The 24,962-nt window shown below is 38.2% G+C and overlaps 1 protein-coding gene across 4 annotated transcripts in view; it reads left to right on the top strand.

The window, feature by feature from the left end:
• Positions 1-24,962, top strand: part of OSBPL3 (oxysterol binding protein like 3) — an 82,784-nt gene that overhangs the window by 5,495 nt on the left and 52,327 nt on the right. For 2 of the 4 annotated variants that reach the window (XM_071560951.1, XM_071560946.1), the window contains exon 2: positions 13,119-13,239. The exons of 1 other annotated variant lie outside the window; for it this stretch is intronic. The gene's annotated coding sequence lies outside the window, so the exon portion shown is untranslated. Of the gene's footprint in view, positions 1-2,430; positions 2,457-13,118; positions 13,240-24,962 lie in introns of those variants that run through there. One more of the 4 variants, XM_071560950.1, reaches the window with a different exon arrangement.

The raw sequence follows: 24,962 nt of genomic DNA, 5'->3' as shown, positions 1-24,962 counted from the left end.
GTATTGGCATCTGAGACTACATTGGCTATGACTGTATTGCTACAAAATGAGCTTATTTAATAGTCTCATACAATATTGTATTCTGAAGGTCTGGGAATGCTTCTATTATTTTTTCAGTGTCTTTTGCTTGTGACAAATGAGTGCTGAGATCCCCTAGACAGAGCTTTGGCAGCATAAACTGAATTTAAGTGCAACTAATAATGAGGGGGTTGGGGGGAAGTTTCGCTATGAAAGTGATTCAGTCGCCGACAGGCTCGTATACCTTAAAAAAAGAAACAGCAAGTGTCTGTTAATCTTCTGTGGTACTGCTTGAATGATTTAAAATAACAGTGTGTAAATCATGAGTAGCGACAGTGATCCAGACGTGCAAGTGATTACTGTTTGCCTGCTTGGGAACAGATGAAGCTAAGTCCAAAGGATATGGGCTACTGAGTCTCTGCAAGTTTGTTTAAATGCCTCTGGTTAGGAGTTTGTGGTGGCTTTCTCAGGTTCACTCCCTGATACTTTGTTGCTTGCCAAAGGAAGGCAGGCTGGCACTTGCTGAGAGATACCTTTCTACAGTTCAGTAGCTGTATGGGGGTTCCCCCCCCCCCCCATCCACTGGATGTATGTGCATTTATGCCATCTTAGAGGCACATAAGCTCTCATTTCTTGGGAACTATGCAGCCATTTGGGTAGCAGATGTTTTAAGAATTTGCAAGCTCATTTTTTAGCAATGATTTTGCCACCTCAAAAGAAACAGGGCAGCTAGCATGCATCAGGCTATTTGGAGTTGGCATAATTGCTAAAAGATTGCAGGTGTTTGCTTTTTAAATAAGGAATAATATAATGAAGAAACAAACAAAAAATAATAAGCAAAAGTTGTTAAGACTATACCTGAGAAAGACTTCTCCCTATTTTTTTGCTAGTAAGAGTAATAAATAAAGCTCTTTAGTCTACCCTGGTAACTTCTCAGAACTCCATCTTAGTTGCTGCTACTGCTAAATAGGGTTAGCTGAATCACTTGGAACAGCCATGTTTAGTTTCCTTAAAAGATAACATTCTGATAATGGTTTTGTCACTTGTTACAATATGTGACAGGACCAGAGGCAATGGGAATTGAAACACAGGAGTTTTTCTCTGAACATCAGGAAGTATTTTCTTCACTGGGAGGTGATTGAGCAATGGCATAGGTTGCCCAGAGATGTTTTGGAGTCTCCCTACCTTGCAGATATTCTAAAGCTGTTGAGACATTGACCTGGGGAACCTGTTCCCTGATGACCCTGCTTGAGCAGGGGGCATTGAACCAGATGTTCTCCAAAGATCCCTTCCAGCTTCAACTATTCTGTGATAACTTTACTAGTGTATTTTGAAGCCTAGGGTAGTGCAACTCTGCTCTTCAAACTCTTAGACCTGCAAGTTATCTTTGAAAAGCCAGTCAGAGTGGGTTCTTTCTGACCTTGTCTGGGCCTTAACTAAGCCAATAAGCAACCTAGTGGCTGGGATAGAGGTTCATCTTTCCTACAACAGGGTGTTGTACAGCATTGTTGGAGGAGGCTTCCTAGAGAGGACTGGTGGTGTCTGTCTGAGGATTTTCTAATTTGCTGATACTGAAGTCAAACAACAATATGTATATGAAGAAAGGAAAATCTAGACTACATCCAGTCCTGTTATTTAACTCTAGTAACAGTCACATTAGAAAAGAAGAGTTAATACTTCTTGTTTGGTTTTTGATTATGGACAAACAATGAAAGGGGAAGAGTTTAGGTGTTGGTCTACAGGAGTTTGTCATGACTTGGCAAGAAAGATACTGTTTTTTAATGTGTGAATTTAGTAGGTGTGCCCTTTCTAGTATCAAAAAATACTGTTTACTGAATAAAATGGTGGGCAACAAAGGTGTATCATGAACACTAATTTACCTACAGCTGTGGTATCTGTACCACTTCTAGGCTGAGGAGGCAGGTTTAGGCGCATATGGAGATGTTTTGCCATGTTATTCTTAATTTTCCACCCCAACAAACAGATTTAAAGGAAAGGAAATCTAAAATTTGTGTGCCAAAAATGTTGAGCCAAAGTATTAATGATTTATTCTTGTCTTCCTTAACTGACTGGTATTGATATGTTTTACTGAGTGACCTAGCTAGGAAGTAACAATTCACAGACCTTATGCTACTGCCATAGTTGCTGAAATTCAGAAAATATAAAAACCAATCATTCTTTTCTGATTTGTTGATTTTGTTGTTGGGTTTTTGTTGGGTTTTTTTGTTTGTTTGTTTGTTTTTAAAGTGATATCACTGTGTTCATTTGCAGATTTCTTCCTGTTTTTCAAATCCACCGATTTCAACCGCAAGACCTTAAAACCAGAAGCACTTGAAATTGTGACAACTTTGTAAAGCTTATAAAAATAAGGCTCACTTATTTAATATTTACCAGTGCTTAGAGGATATCAAATTGTCGAGGAAAGAGAACTTGCTGAGGTAGGGAACTGCTATTGTGGATGAAGTAAATTGTTGCCTTTTGGCTTGTATCCGGTTTGTTTCATTGAAACAAGCTCATTTAACATCCTATTTCTTAGAATAAGTATACAAATGCACTGCTGAAATCATGTTTTTTTCATTCACTGAATAAAAATGGAACTTCATTTCAGCTTTGGAGATAGGAGGTTAGAATTTTCCACAGGGTGGCTGAATCACACACACACACACACACACACACACGGTTTTACAGCTGATTTTCCAATGTACAATACTATATTGTACTTCTTGAAGTTTGACAGGATCAACACTTCCACTTCAAAATCAACAGCAGAGTCATTGCCAGGATATCACTTTGGCCAATGAGACTTGCTGGGTTTTAACTTGCTTTTAAAAGAAGAAAAAGGGAGAAAAACATAATATTAGGCTTTGATAAAAGGACATATTTGATAAGGGTGACTTGTAAATTATTTTTTTTCCTGTGTTGCAGGAACACTTAAGTATACAAGGCCGTCATTTGCATGCGATTGTTAGTGTACTGAATGTCCCTTACAAGTGATAATAATACATTTTGAAAGATCAAATTTCAAGTAATGGGTCTTGAATAAAAATACCATTGGGTATTTTTAAATGTGTGCAAAGTAATTGTTTTCACCAGAAAGGTTTAATAATTTGCTTTAAGTCCTAGTTCATTGGTTTGATATGCTGAGAAGGGAAAATACAACTTCCGATTTATTTCTGGCTATATTGTCAGGCATCTCTGTTTTTGAACAAGTTGTTTCCTTCATTTCATAGTAATAGAGGGGTATAACAGTGGCTGTATTTCAGTGTTACCAAGTGATTGAGTATTCTCACTTTGGGAAGTGCTTGTGGGACTGGTCTGTGGTGGTAACTGCTTCCTGTTTGAAAAGTTTTAGGAAATCTTGGGTTTTGAGGCACCACTCAGCATTTGAAAACATCCATGTTTTTCTAACTGAGGATGCCATTTCTGTCTTCACATTCCAGACGTGACAGTTCAGATTGAGTTACCAAATGTTCCTTGTCAAGTGAGCTTGCATCATTTACTTTAATATGACTAGAATGCATCGTTAGCATAAACACACCCTCTATTCAGTGCAGGATGAGAGTTTTTTCTTTTAGCTTTCTCAAATTAATCTCTAAAATAGTTCAGTCTCTAGAGACCTTCTACAAAAGGATCACCTTTACTTGCTGTTAAATTAATTTTATATTCTAAAATAAAAAAAAAATTGTTTATCTCTTTACTGTTAGAAAGAGGCAATGCCTTTCTCACTGTGGCCTGTCTCCCAGCACTCACATCTTGCAGAACTAGAATTCTTGAGGTATTTTCATTCTTAATATCATTGTTCAAGAGCCTGCAAGTGCATTGCTACTTGATCCACCTTGTGATGGGTTATTTAAGAAGAGAGAAGGTGTAGGCTGTGCATCTGTTGTACATTAATTTATTGACTAAATGATATCTTCTATATTAGCCTAGCATAATGCACTTACAGCTTAGAGGAAAGGTGGTATTTAAAAAGGGAACTAGAGATGAAGGGCAGGAAAACAGATTTTTCTTTTTTTTATTGCTCGCTTCTTATTCTGGTTGATCAAGCAACTTTTCTGTGTGTCCTTGTGGTTTGGTTTTTTTTTCCCTTTGAAAATTGTGATGTTGTTTTGAGTAAATACAGCCAAGTCATGTTATGAAACTGTTTTGCCCTGTCTGTGAATGCCACTGAAATGTGTGGCTCGGCTTCACGAACGAAGATTTGGGAAGGGCTGTCCCCACGTGGGTGTGCCCTTCCAGCCTGCGCAGTGGATTTTAGGTGAGGCTCAGCATGCGCAGAACTGGCCCCACCGTTTAAGTCATGAGGTTCATCTGCCACAGCCGAGTGAGCTTGGACAGTGCCAGTGAAGTCCTCAGGACTAGAACCTACAGCACCTGGCATTTCCCAGGAGGTCTCCCATCCAAGTACTAATCCGGGGCTGACCCTGCTTAGCTTCGAAGATCTGACGGGATCGGATGTCAGGCAGGCATTTAACTGCCTTGCCACTGAAATATTTGCATACAAAAATGCTTTGTGAAATGTAGGAGGAGTGCAAACAAAAGTTACAAGGCATAGATGGGTTAGATTTGTCCTTGGATTGACTTGGAAGAAGGGAATTATTCTGATCTCCTACTTTCTCCTTGCACTGAGATTCTGAAGCACTTGTTTTTCTGTGTCTGAGTCCCAGAACTCTGGGAACTGTAGTTGTCATCCTTGGAAAGGCAAGGCCATGCGAAGTATTGACATGAAAACAAGAAAAAAAAATCTTCAAATTTCACTTTCAAAATTGACACAGTTGAAGCTACCTATGTCTAGTTGCCTAAACATAGATTCTAAAAAGGACCACTTCCTTGGTCTGCCACTTTTTAAAATTATATTCCTTTAAAACAAAACAAAACACAAAAAACACAGTAAAACTTTGTTCACAGAAGAAATACATATAAGCAAGTAAAGCTGAAGTAATGTTGCTTTATTAGTGGAACTGTAAGAGTATTAAGGCAAGGTCAGTTTGCAGCCCAGATTAAATCAGCAGTAATAACATTGTCAAATGGTATATGAAGACTTCCTTGCTAAAAGTGGCTGTACTGACACATCACAGGACTGGAAGAGAGTTCCTGGATACTTAGTTCAGTATTTGTAGCAGCCAATGCATTTGTATATTGCACTTTGTAAAGTGACCAAGCATTATCTTAAAATAGTCAGAACTGTGTCCCATTAACAAATTATTTCAAAGTTTCGTTGTTTGGACTAAAACTTCATTCTAGGATTCTAGATGAATGTAGCCATAACTAGTTTGTGTGCCTGAATAAAACTGGTGTTTTTCTCTCGGTATTTTTAAGAGCACCTGCATTTCATCTAAACCTTTGTAAAGCAGATAATGCTTTGCTCTGTTCGTGTGTGTGAGACTCTCTCCCCGAGTCAGTCTAGGAGACTTACATTTAGACTTGAAGAGGTGCAGGGGATCTTGTAGTGTTAGTGACTAGGTATGCTCGTGGTATTCGTTTCAGGACAATATTCTGCTGTCAGTCTTCTTTGCATAAACTTACATTGGTCTCATGTGTGTTTTAGGTGCTGTTCTTTGTTTCCTGACCAGGTAAGATGCTGGCAGTGCCTTGTGCAGTGACATTTTTTGATGCTTTCCTGTACAGCTCTGTAGAAAATGCCTTAATTTATGTCAAGGATAGCTTTTTTTCTCTTTTCATACCTTCATCAATTTGGTGATGAGTTGATCAGATGTCCACTTTGTGCATGTGAGTACCTTCCTCTCCTTGTTCACTCCCAACTATCATAGCAGAACTTTTGCTTGCCTTGCTCCTTTGGTCCCGACCTTGCCTTCAAGACTGATGAACTGCATTCCCTGTCACTGTTGTTCATGTGATTCCTCTCTGTAATATTTTTTGTTCTAATAAAAGAAAGCCTGTACCAAGGCTGGTTTCTTTGAATCTACTGCATACTCTGAGCAAGGCTGTGCTTTTTGTTGTTTTTTTTTTTTGGGGGGGGGAGGGGGGAAGGGGGTGTGTATGTGTGTGGGTTTTTGTTATTTTTGTTTGTGGGGTTTTTTTACTCAATCAGCTTCTATTAGTTCTTTTCCAGTTGTGTGGGTTTTGTTTGTTTGTTTTTAATCATAATTTAAGTGGTGTAAATATGTACCATCCAACTTCTACTGGCTTGTCTGAATAGTGTGTGCATTTCAATATGTATTTTAGGCACTAAGATTCTGGTCTCCCTGTTATGTTTAACCCTGAATTAAATTCAAGGTCATTAGTTTTGTAGTGGAGGCCTCCCTTCTTTTTTTTTTTTTTTCTTTTTTTTTTTTTTGTGTATACGCAGCTACTTTAGAATGTTTATCTGGTCCTGCCTGTTTACCAGGGCAAACTACTTGTCTGCCTGAACCCCATTCTCATCTGTGTTAGGACTTTCAGCCCTTTATTGAATGATAGAGACAAGAGTCCTTGGTCACATTCTCCTTTTCTTTTGCTTGTGCTGCAAGGTTAAATGTTGAATTGCATGGGTGGCCAACAACTTTCACTTCTCACTTTCATCTCTAAATCCCTTCTTGGGTGTGTCACCTTGTCCTTGATCAGTGTCCTTGTCTCATAATTGAGAATCCTTGAGTAGGAGAGGCCTGCTGAGTGACTCTGAATACTGTAGGATCTCTATCCTTGTTATTTTAATGCTTCTTTATCAGCTCACTTGAGATATAGCTGGGTAAATTGTTTGAAGTCCTGCCATATAAATAACCTCTAGATTCTGTCCCCCTGCCTTCTATTCTTAGTCACCTTGAACACCCCAACAGAATATAGTTTCAAATCGGTAGGAAAATACATAAAGTACAGGGGAGAAGGGGAAAGCCAATATGTATGAATAATTTGTTCAGACTGTGAAAGCATTCACTTAAATGTGACTTAATTTATATGCTTTATAAACATAAACCCCCTCAAGTTGCATTTATGTGAATATACATATTTAACTGAAATTATTTATATGTACTTTTCTTTCCCCATAAAGTCACAGATAGAGTAGTAGTAGCTGTTGCCGAGGTTTTTCAGAAGCTATTGCTACAGCTGAGGCAAATTTGTAGGTCACCAGATGTAGAGAAAAACATCTGGTAAATACATTCTGGAATTTGTAGACATCATTACTCGCCACATCTATTTGGTTGGGGGATTTTGTGCAGGAAAATTTCTCTGAATGAACTTACTGTGATTAAATTGCAGCTTCTGCAGGATGGCATTTATTTATTCTGGTGGATGTTGTATATTTACTCTGATAGGTCTTATTTTTTTAACATAATTGCTTTTGAATTAATGTTCCTGTGACAGTTGTGTGAACACTTAGACCTCAGTTGTTCTGACCTGAGGCTGATAAAGCTTGGGTTTTTGTGGGTTTCTGTGTATACACGTGGCTCTCAGAGGGGAAGAAGGAGTTATACTTATGTAGGTGTTCTAATTTTGGAGAGGAGAGCAAAATCTCTCCAGTATTATGGGTGGCAAGAAAACAAATCACCTTTTTTTTCTGGTATCTTCTTTCCTGCTAATCCCCAGATCCAGATTTCATAGCATTATGTGACTGTCCCCTGTAGCTCTATGCTTTTCCAGACTGATGCCAAGGTTGCTTTGGCTGATCTCCACTGTTCCATCCTTTTGCCTGTGTGGGTTTTCCTACGGATTTCTTAAAAGGCAACATGTGGTATGTCTCGGCTCAGGGCACCTTACATGCTGATTTTAAATGTGGGGAGTGGGTGAGAAGTTGTTTGGTGCTTGAGACTCGTGCAGCCCCAGCTGCCTGCCCTGCCTCTGGTTGCTGGTGCTTGAGAGGCAACCAGCTCAACGTGAAAGAACCTGAGGAGTTCTGAGTCACTCAACTCTGATTTGTGACAGGTAGCACATAGCTGTAAGATGACATGTATCCATAGTACATGCATGATGTTTTGTGCATTATGGGGTTTTTTTTGAACATTCATCTGTACTAACTAGTCTGTTGTGATTGGCAGAATTTTAAAATATAAATGCCTTCTTTAAGAGTATCTCCAGTACCTATACCTATTTTTCATGCTCTTTATCCACACATTGGTCGGTTACTTCAGAAAGAAAAATCTTGATGGCAATGACTGTCATGATTTCGCACTTTATCAGAAGTTGGTAAATTGAGTCTGTGGCTGCATGGACAGTAGGGAGCCTTTCTGTCTGTGGCAGCTCAGCTGGCTGTAGAGCGCAGATGTCCCGAGGCCAAAAATGCATATCAGGAGGCTTGCTTTAAAATCTCATAAGCAAGAGACTTAGTTCCTTTGACCTGTTTTATCCATCTTGATCTGCACCTCAGAGATTGTAGACCAGAGGACAAAGCTGTGGCACTGAACCTTCGGTCTTGTTCAGTGTAGTAGGAACTTCTTGGCAGCGCTCCAGTTGGTCCTGCTCGTAGCATGTGCATAGCTCCAACACAGTCACACCTGGAGTGTTACAGCTGACGAGATGGGCCAGGTAATGTGACATTTGGTAATTCATATAATCTAATAAGTGTTTTCCATAAGTAGCATTATTCTTCTTTTCCCCACTCACCAAAAACAGGGATGAAGAAGATCATACCTCTTAACTTTTAAGAGTTCAGCTCAGTAAAGAAGAGAGAGGAGGATGGATGAAACCAGAGAGAAAACAGGTGGAGGGCCAGTCTGGGGGGAAGGGAAGTGTGTGTGGACTTAGGGCCTAAGGGAAAGTGGAGAGACTTATGGCAGCAGTGGCTACTTTTTCATTTAATTTAACTTTATGAATTATAGAAAAATTGTAGATGCTATAATTAGAAAATGACCTCTTAAATGAAGGTGAACAGAAATGCTGAATCTGGAGAACACATTTCTAACTTAGGCAAATTTTCTGTCTGAAACTTGTTATCAGCTCAGAAAGGGAAGATGAAGCCTGCTATGTTGAACTCTTGCTTAATTTTTTTGAAATCCTTTTTGGGTATAAGAAGACAGAAGAGAGAATTTGTTTCATGCCTTTATCAGAGTGCTGCAGTCTCTGCTGCCATAGCAGATTTTGGACTACCTTATGTTTGTCATGCTAAGACAGTGGCTGCAGGGAAGGGTCAGGCTGCATGTGTGTACAGTCTTGCTCCTCCTCTTCCTCCCCTGTGGTGCCTGTCTGGGTGGCACGGCAAGAAGCATTTGGGTACCATGGAAGCTTGCTGGTAAGGGCACCATCTTGACTGGAAGCCTGGTGCAGGCAAGATTTTCAGCCTGGCAATAAAGCAAGAAAATGGCTTAGTTTGAAAAGGTACAGGTATGCATTCTTCCATCACCTGCTGGAACTGGAACCTGAGTAGTGGAATAGGGAAGCAGCTGGTGTCTTGAGAAACAAGAGTTCTGAATGAGTGTTGGAGACTCTAATGTAATCATTTTACTGGTTTGCTTCCTGCTTTGCTGTGATAACATGCTGCTGTATATGCCTGTGTGCCTTTTCTAGCAAAAATATTTTTTCCTCCTGGAAAGACACGAAAGCTGAGGGAGAGCTATGGAATTCCGAAAGCTATATTTATCCCAGAGCAATTAAAGCTAGCACTGAATCATGACACTTGAGACTAGCTTATCCATCATGCAAACAGTAAGAATTTAATGTTTTGTTTAGTCAGACTTGGCACTGCTGTTAGCTTTTGCTTACTTTCATTTAACTCTGCTTTTTAGAAGGTGTGTCTGTTGCACTTTGTTCTGGACAAGTTACTTGTTTTCTTAGAGTTTCCTGCCATTTTGTTCCTAGTTACATTTTCAGTGTCAACCTCTCTAAACCTGTGTTACTTTCAAAAGCAGTAGTTCTGCTCTACGCTACCCTCCTGTCAGCAGCTGCCTGGTTTGCTCTTTCCATCATCTTTATGAAGTGAAATGACTCTGCAATCACTGTTGCTAAAATTAGCTTTTTTTTCCTCTTTAGTTATTAATTTGATTAATTTTCTGTTCTCATTTTACTCTGTGGTCATGCTGCTACTGGGTTTAGTAGAAGTTGCTGTGGAAATAAACGGCTAACTTAGATAAGGGAGAGAATTGGTTGGTTCCTCCCAAAGGGCCCAGTTCTGCTTCGTTCAGACTTACACCAAATTGCACTCTATTACCAGATTAGGTCTTTGTTACACTCCTGAAAGGCTCTTTCAAAAATTCTTAGAGATGTGTAGCTTCTTTAGGACTAATACAGTACAAAACATCTTAATTAATTGCTGTAGAGTTGTTAAAAGGTCAATTACTGCATGTTCATTCTTTTTTTAACTTGGGTACCAAATAATTAATTCTCTCAGTTCTGGATTAAATGACATCCCTCTATGATGCTCACATGAGCTGCAGTCACCCACTGTGAGATATGTCTATTGTTCAATTTATCCTCCTATTCCAGTGCATCAGGCTCTAGAATTCTTATAATGTTTACTGTTTGTGAGTATGTCTGTACAAATACAGATTATTTTTTCATTACACGGACATAAAAAGAGTTATAAATCAATCAACAGTGCAGTTAAGCTGATCTGGATTGCCCAAGGGATTTTAGAAAATGTGTACCTGTACCGCAAAATAGTCCAAAACCAAATAACAAGTGCTTCTCAATGCTCCCTGATGAGAATAGATCATGGCAGTACAGTGGTTTGGGGAGAAACAGGCAACATAGGACCCTTTTTTGAACAAGCAAATTTTGGGGAAAATTTCACTTTGGAAGGAGGAAAACTTGCTGTCTCTGCAAAATTGTGGAAAGATTGTGGAACAGCAAAGTCATCAATTGCATCAGTTTTTGTTGGGTGACTGAATGGTTGATAAAAGCCTCAACTCCCTGATGGGCTTCTGAGATACTATTAGAAACAGCATTCTAAGGCTCCTGCATTTGGCTTGTCCTGGGTGGCATGGAGTTCATGAGTTATGCAGTTGTGAAGGCAATACCAGTGTCTTACAGAGGGAGCTGCATAATAAAGTAGGAAATTTTAGATATTGTTTTGGGTAACTCCTAGCTAAATAAAGGCTTAGAGATGAAAATTGTGGTAGTGGCAAGTCCCTGTTCTATCCCTTGACCCGTGGAGTTGTTGCATAAGGTTTGTCCTTGTGGGCTGTGTTGAAAAGCTCAGTTATTTTTCTTGGGGTTTTTTTTGAGGATATTAATTTATTAGACTATGATTTGTTTTGGATGTTAGCACAGAACTGCTGATGGCCTAATGTGCCCAATGGGGGATGCTTAGGTTGTGTTTCCTTTTATCTGTCATTTTCCTTTAGGGTCCTTCTAGGGTCCCTGTTACTTCAGTATGATATGTAATGTACTCCTAATAACTAATATAATTATTTGTAAACTATGTACAATTACTTTTTCTGTTTCTCTTATGTTGTTTATGCAAATAGCACAAAGAATCAATGGCGCTCTTTTCCAGATCCAGTTGTTTGGTGTTTTGCTTTTTGGTTTTGGGGGGTTTTTGTTTGTTTTTGTTTGTTTGTTTTTTGTTTGTTTGTTTTCCCAGAGGCGTTTTGTAAGGTTAATCTGTTGCCTTAACCATCACAAGTTTTTAGTATATGATTAGTTGAAAGTTTCAAATGTGGAACAGCTTAGTTTTTGAGTTACTGGGATAAATGCCAGTGATAGATTTGGGAAAACCTGAGTAATAAAATCATAAAACTGGTTCATCACTGAAATATGTTATTATTTCAGCTGCCTCTGCCCACTGCATGCTCCTACAGGCTAAAATGCCAATAAGCTCTTATATTAATAGCTATTTTTAAACTCTAATATTAAAAGGCGGTACAAATGAAAGAACCTTTGATTAATCTAAAGTATCCAAGTTAACACATCAATTGCTCTTTCTAACTTTAGTTTAAAAAAATTCTACCCTTAATATTTGGACTATTAAAAATGCACAAGTTCATGTGTTAAATAAGCCTAAAGTTAAATCACAGATTTAGACTCCAGGCCAGCTTGGGATGGTGGCATTTTTAGGAATGTAACAAATAGAAGAACCAAGGAATTGAATGTCAATGTGAAATTAAAAAATATTAAATGTAGACAACCAATTGGAAAAGGCAAAAATATTGCTCAAAACTCAGTGAGTTGAAAACAGGGAAAAGGATTTCCGTTTTCCTTGGAAAATATGCTAACACTGTAAGAATAATATTAAATAAAGTAATGTCAATTCAAGAAATGCAAAACAATTTAATTTCATTACTGAAGTAATGACAGCACGTAGAAATAATAGCTAAGACAAAAAAAGTTAAATTCTAACAATCTAGATTCAAAACTTATCACAAATAATTTGAAGAATTCTGTTTCTCATTGATTTTGGAGAAAGATCAGGAAAGCATAATGCTTAATGCTACGCTAGGTTTTATAAATTGAATATGGCATTCATACACTGATTTGTCTGGTATTGTTTGATTGCAGACTTTTGGAAAGATTATCATCAAGCTGATATGGGAACTGACTTGGTGCAATAGAAATTCAAATCTGCTAATTGGAATGAAGAACCATATATCCTATGAACATAAAGGCCGGCTAAACCATTGGTCCTTTTTAGCTCAAACTGAGAACATTACAGGTTGTCCCAAGCAGTCTGTTTGCCAGGGTTCATGTCATACAGAGAAGTCCTGCAAGCTGCTAAAACTGTAAAATTGTCTTCAGAAAAAGTGCATTTGACTAAATGTCAAAACTGTGTATTAGTTGCTTCAAAGCACCAGCTGAATAATGATACAAGTTTGTCAAAGAGTAGTAGTACCCTGGCATCTGTTTCTGTGCAGGATTCTTTTTGTTTTGTGCTGACAAGATGTTTGGGTAGGTTTCCCACAGCCTCAGTGTAGTTACACATGTATGCAGAATTCTGGATCCTTGGGGCAAGAAAGATTCCTGTTACAAAATGCATTGCTCTGTTAGTAGACTAAAACTCCAATTGCTTGGTTAATAGGAGAATGTGGTTAACCCAGACTTCTAATACGTATCTGTATTTCAGAAAGCTGTAAAGGTTGTATTTTAGGGAAATATTTTGGATTTGCATGAAAAACAAGTTAGAAAATATTTCAGATAGTCATATATTATACTTACCTCCTTCATGCCTCCCGGGTACAAAGACACTGCAGCCGGAAGCTTTATTTCTCATCTGATTTGTTTTGTTTGTTTTTCAGATCCTACATGAGACTCATGTGAGCTTGCCACATCTTGCCTAATGGAATTGCTCATATTTTCTCTTTGGTAAAAGAAGAGATTTGGCTTCTTCCTAGTTTGCACTGAGCCTACCCACTGACTGTAAGTCAGTTTTCCTTCTGTCATGGATATATTGCCTTTCCTATAGGAAAGCAAAGGTTAAATTGGTGTGGAGCCTTTTTTAGCCTAGAGGGAACATCATCAAAGAAGCTGTGTAAGAATCTTCTTGCTATGAAAAATGACTCAGTCAGTGGAGAATGGGAGAGGACTGTAGTATAGCACGGGCAGCACTTCAGTCCCCTTGTAGGATGACAGATTGTGATTAATTTTATGTCTAAAAGAGTTGAAGGATGTATCAAGGAAATTGAATAGATAAAGCTGAAACTCTGCTTCTGTAATCTTATTCTGCTGAGATAAGGGTAATTGTTCAAAAATACCTCAAAGGTGTGTTACTTTTGAGAGAACTGGGAAGAAAAACCCCTTTTGATAGGTTGTACTATGTATAGGTTTCCTCCAGTCTTAGGCTTTGGGGTTTCCACTCATCACCACCTGGGTCAGAAGGGGAACTCTTACCCATTTCACTATTGGACTCTGGTTTCTGTCTCCTTCTGAAATGTTCTTTATGTCTGCAGCCACAGATAGGAATTTGGCAAGTTTGAGATTATGTTATCTGTGACATTAAAAAACTTCTTGTGTTGCTGGTGGGGTTTTTGCCTGAGTGTTCATCAATTGTGAGATTTATCATTAGGATGAAGTTCTGTCCCAGATCATATTTCCAGTCATGGCACTTGTGGCATTTTATCTTCTCTACTAGTATGTAAATTAGTCACAATGAATTCTGAATACTTAACACTTGCTCTTTTGGTGTAGAGACATTGATAATGCATTTGAACTTCCTGGCTAACTGCTTGTGGTGCTTTTTAACTTTATGTATGTATGTATATATATAGATATATTGTTATATATACATATATATATATGTGTGTGTATATATTTTTTCTTGGTCTTTTAAACCTGTAGGCATTAGATTAGTATTCTAGAGCACATAGGGCAGGTAGGATGTTTTAGGCCTTACATGCATATAATTTATGTATTTGCTTGCAGTTTTGGAAGGCTACATATTTTGAACTGTGCAGTTCTTATAGTCCTATATATAAGCTAATATTTTGAAATCTGTCTTAACAGGCTTACATGGATCTTATACTTGAAAATCAGAATATAGCACTGCTATTCTGCACTAATTTCCTATTACAGTTGCATCAGTGTTTATGTAGGCTTAATCACTGCTTTAAGCTTGATGAATTTTTAGGCTAAATCTTTCATGTTTGCTTGTGAGCATGCAAAAGGTATCACTACCTCTATGTTGCCCAGTAGGAGCTTGCTTTCCTCTGTAAAGCTGGAGATGAGTCATGAAAATTGAAGTATGTACAGGCACAAGGGCTGAATCTTTGCTAGGTGTATGTGACTGCTGTAAAGCACACTAACAGCTATTTATGTTTTCAGCTTCTATAAATTAGAAGCTGAAAAGGTGTCAGAGGAGAGCAATAAGTGGAAAACATTTTTGCTTGGTTTATTTCTGTTGGTAGGTACTGCCATAGTGCTCCAATGGGAGGTGCCCAGTTGCAATACCTATGAAGATAGTGGAGTTTATCAATACTATTAGAGAACATTTAGCTGATAATGTTGGGAAGCTCTCTGTTTAAGCAGCAAACCAATGTTTCATGATTGCCTAATGACTTTTAAAAAGTTTCAGGACGTATCAGAAATGAACATAGACCTGCCCCACCCCAGTGTACAACACGTGGCAATTTTATGTACAGAGGGGGTTCCTGTGGAACAGATGTGTGTGACTTTGCAGGAAGTCATGCAGGGAACCTGTGAAAAATGGTGGGCAAGACCTTACTTTGCTTATCCTAATCTTTTCAGGGCAAGAATGTTCTCTATTGAAAGACAGCTTTGATAGTTGCTGAAAGAAAGGGTGGTAGATTTACAGGAACATAAAACTAACAGATTTAGAACAGTTACAAAAAAGGAAATTTTCATTGCTCCTCTAATAGCTGTAGCAGAAGGCTGCAATGAGAACTAGGATTATCTTAACAATAATATTTTCATTTTCATACTGACATAGTACAATCCTGTTGACCTATGTTCTTGGAATGCATCAATACTTTGCAACATCCTTCCATATTAAGATATATTAAATGTCAAGTTAATACATGATGTTATTTCACTGAATAGCTCTGTATCTTAGGAAAATGAAAGAAACAGTACCTGGTGCTGAAAGTGAATTTACTTTGAAGCAAAGTTATCTTAAATTCATTTTTATAAACTTGAAAACTAAATCTATGGCTGTTATAGAAGCAGCTTCATGTGTTAGAGGAATTCTTTTCTACTCTCTTGAACACAGGAAAATGTAGGGAAGGAAATGATCCTTATTCCTTAATCCTTATAAATTGTGTTAAAGAAACTTCATGGAACCCCTGTGTATTCCTTTATTGGTATTTCCTCTTAGTTTTGCCAACCTAAAATTCCAAGCTGAAATCAGGACAAATATTGTCTAAGTTGTTTTTTTAAATTTTTATCTCACTTGTGAAAGGTGTTTAATTTTACTTTGTAATCTGAATATAAACAGATATGTTAAGCATATTGGCAGCTTGACCTTGCCTGCTGGCTCTTTACTAATAGTCATATAGGAAAAACTCTGTACAGAAACAAATTCTGTGGTAAAATATGTCATTTAGTACTTCCTTCAAAGAAAAAGGAGATCAAATCTTGGTGTTCACATACTTGTAAAGGCAGAACTAACCGATGTACACAACCCTAGCTCTTCTTCTTGTATGGGCTCATGACTATGAATTTAAGCCACTTCTCTCAGATGAATTTCAAGGTTTTTCTTTGGAGTTTGAATGTTTGTACTAACTTGTTCAATGAATAGTAGCACAGGTGTCCTGCAAAAAAAAAAAAAGGTGGAGAAAGGAAGAAAAGGGGTGTTTGTTAACTTACTGTTTTCCTAGTTGCAATTGAAACAAATTATTTTTGTGTTATTGTTTAAGACTAAAATAAGCTATACATCTGAGTATCATGGATGGCATCTGTGGAAGGGAGGGGTGAAGAAAAGGGATAAACTACCCCACGGAAGAATAATTGGTCTCTTAACTCTAGTCATAGATACCTTGATCTAAAACAGATAATACTTGCTTAGACAGAGGAGCTGTTTGAAACAAGTGGACTGCTGTTAAATCAGGGCTTTATTCCGTAATCATTTAAATTATGATTACAGAATAAAGTAATTTTTAGGATTTGTTTCAGTAGAAAATAAATGTTTGTGGAATTACAAAAAGGTAGGCCAAATATACAGGCACATTTTCATTAACAGAGCATTGTAAATCAGTCATAGTTTAAATGTATTTTTTAGGCCAAAGGGTTGCTTGTAAATGCCAATGTGTCAGGCTGATGTTGGGCTTGAAGTGGTGTGACAAGGCTGTGAACTCCTCGGCCCTGTGGTGTTCCCCTTGGGGCCACCCAAGGCCACAGACTCTTCCCCTTGCATTAGGGATGCCGTAGGTCTCAGACACAAAAATTCAGGTCTTTATAATAGTTACTGCTTCCTACTTTGGGAGAGACTATGAACTTGAGTGCTTGAAATACGTAATTAGCATAGCTAAAAGTAACTTAGAAGATCATGAGCCTTGTGTCCTTTTATGCAAACTTCTCATTCCTTGCGCTTATATGCAGAAAAAAGGAGCAACTTCTGTGTCTGGCTGTTCCAGAGACAATCAGGTGGGTCAGCCTTCATTTTTTAATAATGGGAGCAAGTTATGTTACTGCCATGGCAGTGAGGGTTTTACAAAGTGAGATTCTGTACTTTTCTCACAGAAAGTGATACAGATAGTCCAGATTCTTACCACTGAAAATGTTTGCATCGAACCCCCACTGAGGAGAAGCAGAAGTGTTTCATCTGGAGATCATGAACTCAGTCAGTCCTTTGATGTACATAATTTTTGTGCTTGGAGAAGCCATAAAATCTTGCTCCTTGTTTTAAGAGGAAGTCCAATAGACCATCTCTGGTTTTCAGTATATGTTTGAACATGTGCTTCTATCAGCCTTATGCTTTTTAGAAAAGACAGGGTATCTTTTTCCTATCTTTGCTTACATAAACTCTGGTAAATCCTTTATTTGCCCACTAGATGAAGAATAAAAATAGTGCTTCAGACAAGTCAGAAGGCAGAAGATTTGTCATTTCCTTAGAAATTAATTTATGAAGAGCAACAGTTGTATAGCCTCAGGGGCCCTTGCTTTCCAGTTGTGCAACAGCAAAGGTTTGTGAGCTAGCTAATTGCAGGAGAGCTGAAGAGAGGGTTGCAGCTCTTGGTGGACTCCTCTAATATGGTAATGAGGATGTGGGACTGAATCTCCAGTCCTGGCATGTGTAATAGTGAATGTGGTGTGGTGTTGGCCTCTTTTGCTCATTCACTGACAACTACTTTAAATGCCTTACAATCCCATTTGCTTTTGGAAAAGGTTATATCCTTGTTTTAATTCATAAGGCAGGTTCTTGTGACATTAGGTGTTTGAAGAAGAAATGAAAATTACATTATTCCTTTAGGCTGGAAGAAGCTTCCTACTAAGCAGAAAAATATTATGAATATTGAAGTAGTTACTTCTTTAGGAGAAATAAAGATTACTTTAAAGACTGAGTAAAATGTTAACAGTGTAATTTACTTTGGGCCACCTGTGTAGTTCACAATCAGTGGGGTTCTGCATTAATGTGTTTTAATCTTGTTTTGTCCTCATGTTCTTGTCCAATCATGTAATCCATTGTAGATTTTTTTTGTTGCACTTCTTATCAAAGCATATATGCGGGATGAAAGATGGTCAAACCTGACCACGGATCATTATCAATAGTGATTAATAAACAGAGATGTATTTATGAAAATATAACATTTGCAATATTTGTTTAATGGTTTTTTTAAAGTTACTGACTATACACATGTTTCATAGACAAAACAAAATATCTAGTGTGGGCACACATGCCTTTTAGTTACAAAACAATGGCAAGAACTTTTTAGAAGAAAAATATATTCTCAGGCTGGCTGAAGTTATGTTGCAAGAACACTAAGATCCTAACAGAAAAACAAGAAAAGTCTTATCTGATAGGGAGTGAAACATGCCAGCTGGTAACTTGCAGGTGCAGTAGTGAGCACAGAACAATACAGTATACAATTATTTTTAAAAAGCATTAAGAAGCATTTAATTCAGCACCTTGCTTTACTGTAACTTTCACTGGTCTTCTATCCAGGTGACTTCTCTGCTTCCTTATGTCCTGGAAGGAGACCTGGGCTCTGCTGCTGTATTTTTGGTGGATGGCAAGTTATTAAAAAAAATTCTTGATTTAAGGCCAGATTTCATCTGGTGACTTACCTGAAAAAGTACCAAAATTTTTTCTTCTTTTTTTTTTTTACCCTTAAGCTTTGTACCTGTATGTGTTTGTCCCCTGGAGGTTTTCTTTTACTTCCAGTAAATATGTCCGAACAATTTGACAACTGTCCCTAGCTGTGCTTGAATGTACTGCAAGTAGTACCTTATTTTAAAGAGCAGGAATTGTTCTCTCAAAAAACCACAAAGAAACTTAAATAATTAATATTCTATTTTAGAATTCTAATACTAAATGGTTAATGAACCTGTTGACACAAGAAAATTGGGTTTTTGTAGCACAACATCTGTTTGGAACTGCTAACAATCTGTCAAGAGCTGCAAAATGAAATAATTTTAATTCTTGGGGGCTCTTGCTTTGGCTAAAAGGTAGATATTGTCAGTTACAGTAATAGTCCAGAGACATCAGTGCTCACTGTGCTGACAGTGAAAAAATTGAGTGTGCTTCTGGTTGAGAGACACCAATAGAATTCAGTGTTGGTGATGAGAACTATAAGGAGGAGTACAGAAGTGTCCTGTCTCTTTCTATGTGATTTTTAATGCCAGCTTTCATTGGGCAGCAACTCTTTGCATCTAAAGGCTTAACGTGTTAAAAACTGTTAATGCAGTTTTTAACACATTATATGTGGGTGATGTGCCACTCCCTAGCTGCTGATCTTGTTTTTGTCATCACTGGACAAATGATATTAACACGTAATTAGCAAGGTGAAATCTACCCTAAGAAAAACTTACTTATAGTTTTACCCTTATCTGGCCAGTAGTTTTTAAAGGGAAAACATTTGTTTCAGGAGAAGTGGAAACAACATTTGTTGTTTAACTCAAGCTTTTAGGACTCTGAAGAAAATTGGATTTTCCTCTGTATGGAGTGAGATGGGCCGCAAAGTTAAAAACTCAAAAGTTCAGTGGATTTTGATTTGTAATGAGGGTAGGATAAAGTCACAAATTTTCCATGGTTGCAATTGGCTATTTGTTTTCTTTGGGCAAATTGTCGTTTGTACTTCACCTTTAACATTTTTACATATAGTTTATGTCTTAGGTTTGAGTTATTTGGTTTTGGTGGGGTTTTATGATTCGGGTTTGTTTTAGGGTGGTGGTGGTTATGTTTTGTATTGGGTTTTTTGTTGGTTGTCGTCATTTTGGTTTTGGGTTGTTGTTTCGTTTTTTTCCCTCTCACTGCCATACAGTTATCAATGAAATCTAAAAAACCCCACTAATTAAGAGGTGGTGATAGCTAAGTAACAGTTGTTAAGGGCATGATTCAGCATCTCCCTCTGCAACTAGCTTCCTCTGCCAGTTGTGAAATTTCAATCTACCCTGTATTTGCAAAGTCCTTGATGAAGAAATGCAGGTGACCAGAGTGCAGGTGCTGCCACAATGGATGTTTTGGTGTGTTGACCCTGGCTGAACATCAGGTGCCCACCAAAGCCACTCTCTCATTCAGCAATTACTGTCAGGAGCAAAACAGACCTGAGGAATTTAATTTATTACCAGTCAAATATAGGGTAATTAGAATAAACCCAAATCTTAAAACACCATTCCTCTACCCTTTCCTTCTTCCTGGGCTAAACCTCTAAATTCTCTACTTCCTCACAGTGATGCAGGCATTGGGGAATGGTGGCTGTGGTCATATCATCACACTTTGTCTCTGCTGTGCTTTCCCCCTCGGGGCAGGACTCCTTGTACTCTTGCCCTGCTCCAGTGTGGGACCTCCATGGGCTGCAGTAGGACAGCCTGCCTCACCATAGTCTTCATCATGAGCTACAGGGGAATCTCTGCTCCTCCCTCCTTCTTCACTGACTTTGATGTCTGTGGAGCTCTTTCAACCTCATAGTCTCACTCTTCTCTTTAACTGCAATTGCAGAGGGTTTTTTTCCCTTTTAAAATCTGTTATCCCAGAGGTGCTTCCACTGCTGCTGATGGGCTCAACCTTGGCCAATGGCAGGTCCATCTTGGAGCCACTGGCATTGGCTTTGTCTAACACACGGGAAGCTTCTGGCAGCTTCTCACAGAAGCCACCCCTGTAGCCTCTCTGCTACCAGAATGTTACCATGTAAAACCAATAGGGAAGTACTCTGTGTTTTCTGTTTCTGTCTCTAGCACAGGCCAGTGCCAGGTGTCACAGAGGGTATGTCCATCCTTATCCTGAGTAGTTACAGAACATTTATTCTTTTGTGAGACCGTTTTTAGAATCTTCATCAAAGTGACTTATGATCTGTGTGAAAACAGCTGTCTTTAAATAATTTGAATGTTTATAGAAATTGCATATCCTAATACACATGTACCTTGATACACACAAAGCTAAATAAATTTGTTATATGGGTTGACTTTGGATATATTTGGCAAAAATAAGCCTGTGTTCAAGTGTGGTGTATATTACTTCTACTGGCGCCAAAAGACATGATGTAATGTATGAACATGAAAAATAATGCTCGTTTCATTTAAATAGGAAAGTGAAACTACACCCTCTCAAACACTAAGCTGAAGGAAGCAGTGACTGTAATGAACTACAACAGTTACAATAACAGTTTTCCCTTGAAATGAAAGGGGGGAGAGTAAGCACAACCTCCCCAGTGAAGTAGCTTCACACTGTACCATTAAATCTCACTTGACAAATTTGAGTTGTCTTGTTCAAGACAAAATGAGAAACTTCATTTTTCATTTGAGGCTGTTCTCTTCCCACCTCCAGATAGGCATGCAAGCTCTCACTGTCCCTGGCTTTGGTGTTCTTAAATTTGTTTTCTCCCTCCACTAATATTCCAGATGAAAGATTTATGAACAATATCAGAGTATTTGTTAAAAGAAAAAATGTGTAACATTCCTAAATACTGAGTATTTATACTGAGATTGTCTGTCTATCAAAACACTATCACTGAAATGAGCTGTGCTTTAGTAAAGTAGGGGTAGGAGAGTGGCACCACACATGAATAATCATCTCCGTAGGTGGTGGGAAGTACAGAGGACAGTGACTACAAGGTTTTAAGGAAATATAAGGAAAGAAAGAAAGAAAGGAGTGATAGGATTTTCTTATAACTTTGTATTTCTGCATTTCAGAGTTTTGTATATGTGTATCTTTCAAAGCAGAAGTATAAGAACATTTTCAAATCATGAGCAGACTTCAGGGTTCAATAAAATAGAACTAGGCTAAAATCTTGTTTCAAAATGTCTTTTTATTCCGATCAGTGTTGTCTTGCCTCTTTTACATGCTTGAAAAAGCAAATTTGAAGCTTTTTAAAACCTCCATTAAGACTGAAGTGCAACTCAACATATGTGATTATCACGACTTCTTTTCTTTGAAACTGTGAAGGTCAAAAACCCTAATAGAGTGGGATATAAATATCTCTGAGGTTATGTTGGTCAAGCCACAGATTATTTAGTGTGCATCTGTTTAGACAGATTTGAATATTTGGGATTTTATCTTGTTAGCATCTTCAAAATTGGTTAATTGATGACTAGCAACATAAAATTTGAGAAATACCTCTGAAGTGGGATCTTTGACTTTAAGCTGGAGGCTCTTTTAGTAGTGGCTTGAAAGGGATAAAGAACCATTAATACCACCTTTTGCCTGGAGTCTGGGATTTGTGTGTGGGATGCTCCAGCTGTGCTGTATGAGCCATTTGCTTAAGAGCTGGACTTTATGACCCTTGTGGATCCCTTCCAACTCAGAATATTATGTCACCTGTGGGAAGATAAATTCATGTTTTACAGTTACATAACTGTATTTAACTTACAGCCCAGAAATCTGACCATAAGGTGCTAGATATGATACATGCATTTAAAACACAAAGGTATTGTCATGGAAAAAATGAATGGGCATATTAAGACTTGATTAAAAAAGGATCATTAACACTCAAAGTGCTATTATCACCGCAGATGTATATACAGAGAGCATGTGTATCAATATGCATATACTTTGCATAGGTATTGGAAATAAAGCAGCTTTATGACCAACAAGAATTATGGAGTTTGCCATGGAAAGTGCTGCACAAGTTCTTGCCTAATGAATGGAATACAGCTGCTGATGGTGTATTCAGTGGAGAGGAAGTCTGCAGTTCACCTGTGTCTCCACCTGAGGCAGGTGGCACTGATTTATCTGAGCACAGTGGCCAGCTCAGAAAGCCCATACGATGCAAGTGTTGAGTGAATTGTCCGGATCTGTTGACTCTGCAATGACTCAGAGCTAAGGGGCTTCTGCCTTGGCTTCTAAATGCTCTCTGTCATGGATGTAGTTTAATTGGCAGTGACCTTTAATTGCCTTTCAGCCTTGCAGCATCAGCCTGCTACTGCCACAAATGACAATTAGTAAAATGCCTCTCATTAGACGAGTCTGGGAACAATGGGTAAAAGCACAGGTTAAGGAGGATGTGCTTTCCTTTACAAAGAATATTTTATTGCTGTCACAAAAGTATTCATATTACTGCACGTGTTTATATTTAACAGTACTCTGAAATGACAGTGAAAATCAGCATTGCTGCTATTTAATTATTTATTTATTTGTGTTAGTGTTGGCAAAGAAGTTCTGGTTCAGTATGTTACTGGGAAGACAAATGGAAGGCTGTTCAGTGGTTTTGGATAAATCATGGTAACCCAATTTGACCTGTTTGCTTTTACATGATTTATTTTAATTTGCTACCTGTGAAATGTCCTGTTTCTGTGCATGTAGAGGTGAAGGTGATTAAGTGCATGTTGTTGAAATAATGTCTTACTGCTTGCTCAGGTGAAGAAAAGTCAGGCCTGCAGAGTTCCTGGAATCAGTTCTAAATATAAAAATCTCCAGTGGTTGTTTATGTACAAAATGTTGTCACTCTGCTCTGTTCAGACATAACTAATGTGTGACTTATTTTTGATACATTAGCTAAGAATCATTGCATTCACATGAGTAGTAATGCATTTGTCACATGTATTTACTTTCTCATGCTTAATGTGTAATGTCCAACTTGACAATTCCTGCACTTCTTGGTGAGTTTAAGCTTCTTAGATTTACTATGTAAGGTGGTTAAGCTGCTGGTTTTAACTTCCAAGTGTCTCATTTTATTTCTATGTCCTTGCCTAGCTGTAGCAAAGTATCCCAGGCAAGGGGAATTGGGTGTGGAGGAAGATGGAGAGAAATTGAGCTGTGAAGTGTTCAAAGTGGCTACAGGAGGTGTGAACCCTACTGGAGCAATTTGTGAAGTCCCTAGGCAAAATTCATACAAAGTCAGATTTCTCTGCACAAGGCAGCAAAAGAAGTGCATTGCAGCATTTCTTGGAAGCTCAAATTGTTTTAAAGCACTCTGTGCTGGATTTGTATGGACAACCTGCAAGAACAAATGACAGACTCTTCAAAATTAGTTGCTGGATGCCATAGGGAGTAAAGGCAAATGTACATTCCAGTTGTGGGAATGATACTGGTTCCAAATAGCTTGGTGATTGGTAATAGATTAGACTTTGTATGTCTGGGAATGGTATAATTTATGTGAAAGCAAAATGTGAGATGTGAAAGCTTTTACTGCAGTTTTGGGTCAGCCTAAAGGAAGTTCATTTTAGGATGGGTGTTTTGGGAAGCACAAAGATGGAATCAGCTTTCACTGAGTGCCTGGCATGTAACTCCTGTTTGTCCCACTTTCAAAATCTTTCTTCAAAAACCTAATGGTGCTGAAAGGAGAAAAACATAAGGAGAGAGATCAGAATCCTTTTCTGCGAGTAATTCAGTAACTTTTTTGTACTAGACATGCATATACATTTGCATCTATTTGCATTTTTACGTGTGTACTTCCTAAATGAACTGGTATGTGGCTTTAATAGCATTTTTACTCAATTGGCCAAAATGAAGAGCTGGAATACAGCACCAGGTGCTCAAGAAATGTTTTCTGTTGTACTGTATTTTCTCAATTTCCACATTTTAAAAGCATGACAACCATTCAGCATGAGCGATCTATTCCTGAAATCATCTCTTGTGATGCAAAATGATACTGGAGTGTGGCAGAAGACCCTGCTTGTTTTGTCACTGTGTTTTATAGTTTGGTAATTACCTGAAGCAATGATCATCCTTGCTGTTCATTTGTCTAACTGGTGTTGTAGAATCACACTAGAGAACAATTTTTCAAGGTTTGACTCTGGGAACAATGTGAGAGAAGTTTCAACAACACATATTTTCTTATTCTTTGTTAGTGTGAGTTTTCTACTCTGGAATATCATTATAATAAGGGACATCAGGGGGCTGCTGAGCAGTCAGGCGAGCCAGCAGGATTGAGAAGAAAAGGCTGAAATAGGAGCTGGGCGACTGCCAGCTTCCACAGACACCTTGTTTGTTTGCTGTGAGGACAGGCAGTGGACTAATTTTCTTGTTTTCTGAGTATGGAAGAGAAGACTGTAAAACTGAAAATGCTGGTGCTGTAGCTTCTCCAAATGTAATC

This window comes from Pithys albifrons, chromosome 7, assembly GCF_047495875.1.
Source record: "Pithys albifrons albifrons isolate INPA30051 chromosome 7, PitAlb_v1, whole genome shotgun sequence".
Classification (NCBI taxonomy): domain Eukaryota; kingdom Metazoa; phylum Chordata; class Aves; order Passeriformes; family Thamnophilidae; genus Pithys; species Pithys albifrons.
This window is presented reverse-complemented; position numbering and strand designations above follow the sequence as displayed.